A 6398-nucleotide genomic window follows, 5' to 3' on the forward strand; every position below is an offset into this window, starting at 1 on the left:
ACGCTCCTTTGTCCTCCTTTTCCATAAAAAAAGGTAAGCAGGTACGTTTCAGAGTTAAATTTATGGTTCAGTTACAAAGTGACATTCAATATTGAATGAATACGGCTCCTAAAAAATTCATATGTTATTCTAAAGTAGAAAAGATGTTTTATTCGTCAAATAGGGATTCTGTTCAGAGACATTTCAAATACAATGTTAAATAATAACGTGTAATTAAGTATAAATACAACACATAAAATACCTATTTTATTGCAGTAGTATTCCTCTTAACAGCATCACGTTTGTAACAAGTTGACGGCTTTGTTTGTTGCTGAGATTAAACCTGAGACCGACTTGACGATGGGGAGACTGGGGAAAAAGTCGTCATTTTTTTGTTCTATATTTAAATAAGCTCAAAGTTTATTGTAAGTGAAAATATCTATATTATATTGTTTTGACACGAATAATCGTCAGATCGAAGTGTCAGATCTATCAGAATATTTTTATGTAAGTATTAAATGTTTGCTGTTAATCTCAGTTGAAGTAAGTTCGATCACAAGTTACTAATTAATCTGTTAGATTATTTGGCATTCGATTAAGAAGACGGAGGTAAGAAAATTTAAGAGTTTGTTGTGTGCCGCATCGCTACTGATAATTTATTTTGAGAGCGAACTTTTTTGTTACAAAAATCTGATATTTTTGTATCTGCTTGGCATATCTACTTTTTATGTAAAAGGAAGACAAACGAGCGTACGGGTGACCTGGTGTTAAGTGATATATAATTAATAATCACAATATAAACCAGGTCTCGTCTCGTCTCCAATCGCGACCAGATTGTTTCTTGAAATAATAAAATAAAAACGTCTAGGGCAAAAACAAATAGGGAAACAGGTAAAAACAAAACAAATAAATTTTCTATTTGTATGAGAAAAGGTTGAGTCGTCATCGAAAATTGTAGTGATATCGCTCAAACTTTTGAAAACTAATATTCCTGTTCAGATTCAGAATAAGCTGAATACTTAAAACTAATGTACCTCAGTGCATAGTTTTATTTAATTTTAGGCACGCCACTACTAGTGAGATAATCAAAGTTTAAAACTCATTTAATGTATCTGTTAATACGGCTTTACACAATTCTTGTCGGTATCAGTGAGTGTGGTAAGTCCGCGGTAGGTTCGTGGTACCGACAAAAACGTGAGTAAAGCCGTTTTAACAGATAATTTAATAATGACTCACGAAAGTTTTAATAATATAATCATTAAATGTAATTGAATTCATCCTAGCAAGTATAAAAGAAGTATCAAGGAGTATAATACGGGAACCTTTACAACCGTTCTCGCAATGGTATTAGATGAAAAAAATTTAGTGAGGTTGAAAAGAGTGGCCGTTGTGTGTTCTTCTCACGAGCTCCACTATTTCGCTACATATGATAGTTTTAGTAATTTAAATGAAATATTTATAGTGACAATACAAAAGCGCTTAATTTAAGCTAAATTTTAATAAAGTTTATTTGACTTAGACTTTGACACGTAGTACACAAATTCTTTTATTGTCGCATTTCATTCAAACACATATTATGTACATATCTCAATTATTTTCATTTTGCTAAAATAATAAATGAAATGCATAAGAATCTTGAAAGAAATATGATATTAAATGATGAACATGAGAATACATGTAGATTTTTTTTACTATAAATCATATTCTTAACGTACAGAAATGTTTTTTTTTTAATTAAATTATTACTACTGGGATAAATATCTACCACATATTAACGATTTTTAAGTTGCGAAAACAAAACTGCTCCTTAAAAAACTGTGTCAAATGTCAAACTACTAAATTGTCAAATCATGATATTGTGAATCATTTGTCTATTAGTAAGTAAGTAATAAAAAAGTCATATATTTTTTTTAATTATAACATCTGTTAAAAATTGGTTTACTATTTGCCAGTGGGAGGCTCCTTTGCACAGGAAGCCAGCTAGTTACCACCTAAGTGGTGCCACAACGGCGCCTATTTCTGCTGTGACGCAGTAATGTGTTAACATTACTGTGTTTCGGTCTGAAGGGCGCCGTAGCTAGTGTAGTAGTAGATTACTGGGCAAATGAGACTAAACATCTTATGTCTCAAGGTGACGAGCGTAATTGTAAAGCCTCTTAGAATTTTTGGTATTTTCAAGAATCCTGAGCGGTACTACATTGTAATGTGTACATCGTATTAATAATTATTATCAGCTGAACGTCCTGCTCGTCTCGACCCTTATTTTCATAAAACATTCTGCCCCTGGCATTCAAATGTTATTTTCATGCTCATAAACAAAATAGCTGAATAGAGAAAAATCGACTAAAGCATATCAACGGAATAAAAAATAGAAAGACTGATGTGACTGTCATATCCTATCCGTCCCCAGTATCCCCTCAGCTCCTCAGAGTATTGCACTCTAATGAGACAAGCCATGTTTCTATTACCGGAACCGCCCTTCTAGACTTCACCTCATGCCGTATAAAAGGACCACATTTCTTAGAGCCTCTCATTCCGTATGTAATCGTAGTTTAGTAAAGAACAAGATTTTTTCAATACTGGTTGGTACTGCCTAAATACATTATGATGTGTGGCTATTTTTATATATTTAAGTAGCTCTAATTGACTAGTAGCCCTTTTCCCTATTATTATTATATATTTACTGAGAAGTGGTAATAATTTAAACTAATTGCCAGGTTTTTAAATCAATTATATTTGCAGCTTAATACAAATAAAAAGTACTCTAAGTTATAGAGGTACAGGAAAGTTGTAAGTAATATATCAAAATCATATTAAGTAGTTATTTAAATTTCTCAAGGAGATTCACCGCCGAAGTATGGGATCTGGTTTCCCATTGTATCATGATATGTGCCTTCATGAAACTAACGTAATTAATAAAGTATAATACAGCAAAGAAATTCGCGGATTAAAAAATTGTGATCCAATACAAAACTGTTGTAACAGTTTGGCGAGATGTAAAATCTAAGTACCAACTGTGCATATATTTATGATTCAATAAATTTATATATATAAAAAAAGCTATTTACTTGGCAATGTACATTACATTAAGTTTTGTTATCTTCAACATGTAGAACCAATCATTTTATAACAAATTACGCTAATAGATGTTAGATGGCGCTGCTTCACACTGCTATAAGAAATTAGTACGCGCTGTATATATTCGTTGATAATTGATCTAGACACTTGTGAATGTAACTTTGATTTTCCACTGGCTCTGGTCATCCTCACCAATGTCCCCGAGTCGAGGGAAATCTTCAAGAGAGAGCTCATCGTATGTGGGCTCTCAAACATCCGTGTTGAAGCTCCACACAGACGGGGCTTCCCAGGGCAGTGCCATCGCTGCCAGCTTTATGGCCACGCAGCTGCAAACTGCTCAGCCCCGCCTAGGTGCGTCAAGTGCCTAGAGCCACACACAACCAAGGAGTGCAAACGCACCCGCGATGCGGAGACTCCTCCAGCTTGCGTCCTTTGTGGGCAGGAAGGACATCCCGCGAACTACCGCGGATGTCCCCGCGCCCCTCGTCCCTCAACATCGAAGCCTGCTAAGAAGCAGGCTTCTAAACCAGGGCCACCTCCGGCCACTGGCACGAACTTCCCTCAACTGAGGAAGAGGACAACCGGGCCTTTACTCTCCACTTCTTGGAGACAAGCAGCCCCGATCTCCCAGACATCCAATGTCAATTCCCGCCCTGTGCAAGTCACCCCGAGTGGCCGCAGATGGGCAACACCTACCCAACCAGACTCAGGAGTGCAAAACCCCCTGAGTTTCTTGAAGAATGGAGAATTCGATATTAAAGAATTCAACATTCTCGCCAACAAATTTAAATCAGCTAGGTCTCCCGCTGAGCGCCTGGTTGCAATGATAGAGCACCAAGACCTGGTGAATTCTTTGTACTAATGTCCCAATCGCGTAACGCTTCATCATCGAACATGGGGCGAGTGAAGCCTCAGGGCTTATCACTTGTCTCATTCAATACGCGCGGCCTGCGCACCAACCTCCCAGAGATTAAGGAATTTGTTCGCAATAAGGACATCGACCTATTGCTTATCCAAGAAACATTCCTTAAACCTGACGCTTCAAAGGGATTATCGATCCCTTCCTACTCTCTTGTACACAATGGCAGAGCCGACGACCGTCGTGGCGGAGGCACAGCCATTTACTACAAGAAATCCCTTCATTGCTCGCAAATCGCTACTCCAGTGCTTACCAACATGGAAGCAACCGTCTGTCAGTTGGGCATGTCAGGTCATCCGTCTCTGATCATAGCCTCAATCTACCTCCCTACTCTCAAGATCCCTCTCCAGAGCGACCTTGAGACTCTCCTCTCTCTAGGTGACTCAGTCATCTTGTTTGGGGATTTCAACTCCAAACACACTGACTGGAAGTGCCTATCCACAAACGGGAATGGCATCAAGCTCCGCCGTCTAGTTAGGTCTATGGACTTAGACGTCCTAAGTCCCACCTCTCCAACGCACTACCCGGATAACGTAGCACACTCCCCCGATATTTTAGACATCGCCTTGGTCAAGGGTGTCGCTCTTAATTTAAGGGCGATTGAACCACTCGATGACCTGGGCTCCGACCATCGTCCAGTCTCCCTCAAGCTCGGGCCCCATGCCCCCACTCCTACCACCATACACCCTAAAACCCTCACCAACTGGGAGGGTTATAGGGAGTCTCTTGCATCAACTTTTGATGCCCACAATTCACCGTATGCAATCTCGTCCAACTATTTCGATAGTACGGATAAGATTGACATCACGGTAAAAGCACTTACTCAAACAGTGCAGTCCGCTCTCCATGACAACGAGCGGGTGGTTAAGATTAACAGCCATAAGCTCCCGCTTGATGTCATGAACCTCATTAGAGCCAAGAATGCAGCTCTCAGAAGAGCCGCCAAGTACCCAACGCCCAACTATAGGTCACGCGCTAACTTCCTCCAGAGCCAAGTTAGGTTACGTCTCTCCGAATTGAGGAATTCCAATTGGGATTCACTCATGGAGAACATATCCCCTTCACACCAGGCGTATTACAAAGTGGTGAAAGCCCTTCGTACTGACGCAATATTCCACACTCCGCCTTTGATACGCCCCGACGGCAGTACAGCTTTCGAGGACAGGGATAAAGCGGAGTGTTTTGCTGAAAGCATTGCTTCACAATGCTCATCCAGCACTTCTTCTTTCGAACCCCTCCACGTAGCGTCGGTGGAGAATGAGGTCAGCCGTCTGAACTCAATGCCTCTCACCGACGATCCCATTCCAACTTCTGTAGAGGAGGTTAAATCCATCATCCGTGGATTAAAACCTCGCAAAGCTCCAGGAGCCGACGGTATTTCCAACCTGGCGCTCAAACACTTCCCCGAGCAGGTGATCTTCTTTCTTGTCCTCCTCTTCAACGCCTGCCTCGACCACTGCTTCTTTCCAACCGCTTGGAAAGAGGCCATAGTTATAGGGATCCCTAAACCAGGAAAACCCCTCAATATCCCCTCCAACCATCGCCCCATCAGCCTCCTCTATGGGGAAAGTCTTTGAACGGGTTATTCTGTTCCGTATGAGAAAGCATCTCTTTCCAACGGACGGCCCTCCCTTAATAATAAATCAACAATTCGGCTTTCGTGCTAAACACTCTTGTCCTCAGCAAGTCCACCGCATTGTAGAGTACATCTACAGCGGGTTCTATCCCAAACGTAAGAAGACAATCGCTGTCTTCTTCGACGTCGCCAAGGCTTTTGACAAAGTCTGGCACGAAGGCCTAATATATAAACTCCACGCTCTAGGCCTCCCATCCCGATTAGTCCGCATAGTAGCTTCTTATCTTCACAAACGTACCTTTCGTTTCAGACACGAAGGTGTCCTCTCCTCCCCTCGCCTGCTCGCGGCTGGGGTACCACAGGGCTCAGTGCTCTCACCACTTCTATACATATCGTATACCAACGATATTCCCATCCCTAGAAATGGAGTCCAACTCTCTCTCTTCGCTGACGATACCGCTCTCTACGTCCAGTCCCAACAGATTTCTTCAGTCCTCTCCAGGCTCCAACGCTCAGTTAATGAGCTAGGTGACTGGTTTAGGAAATGGCGTATTGAGGTCAACCCGGATAAAAGCTCCGCAGTCCGTTTTGATTTTAAGCGCAGACGCTTCTGCCGGGATCGACCCATTCATCTATTAGGCTCCCCTATCCCCTTCAGGTCCACAACCAAGTACTTGGGTGTGACCCTCGACTCCCAACTCACCTTCAGGCCTCACGTCAAGAAGGTGACCGGAACCGCCCGCTTCTATCTGTACCGCCTAAACAGTATGTTAGGTAGGCACAGTAAAATGTCTTTTAGGAACAAGCGAACACTCTTCAAGGTTTGCATTCGACCGGTTTTGACTT

This window comes from Leptidea sinapis, chromosome 2 (genome assembly GCF_905404315.1).
Source record: "Leptidea sinapis chromosome 2, ilLepSina1.1, whole genome shotgun sequence".
Classification (NCBI taxonomy): domain Eukaryota; kingdom Metazoa; phylum Arthropoda; class Insecta; order Lepidoptera; family Pieridae; genus Leptidea; species Leptidea sinapis.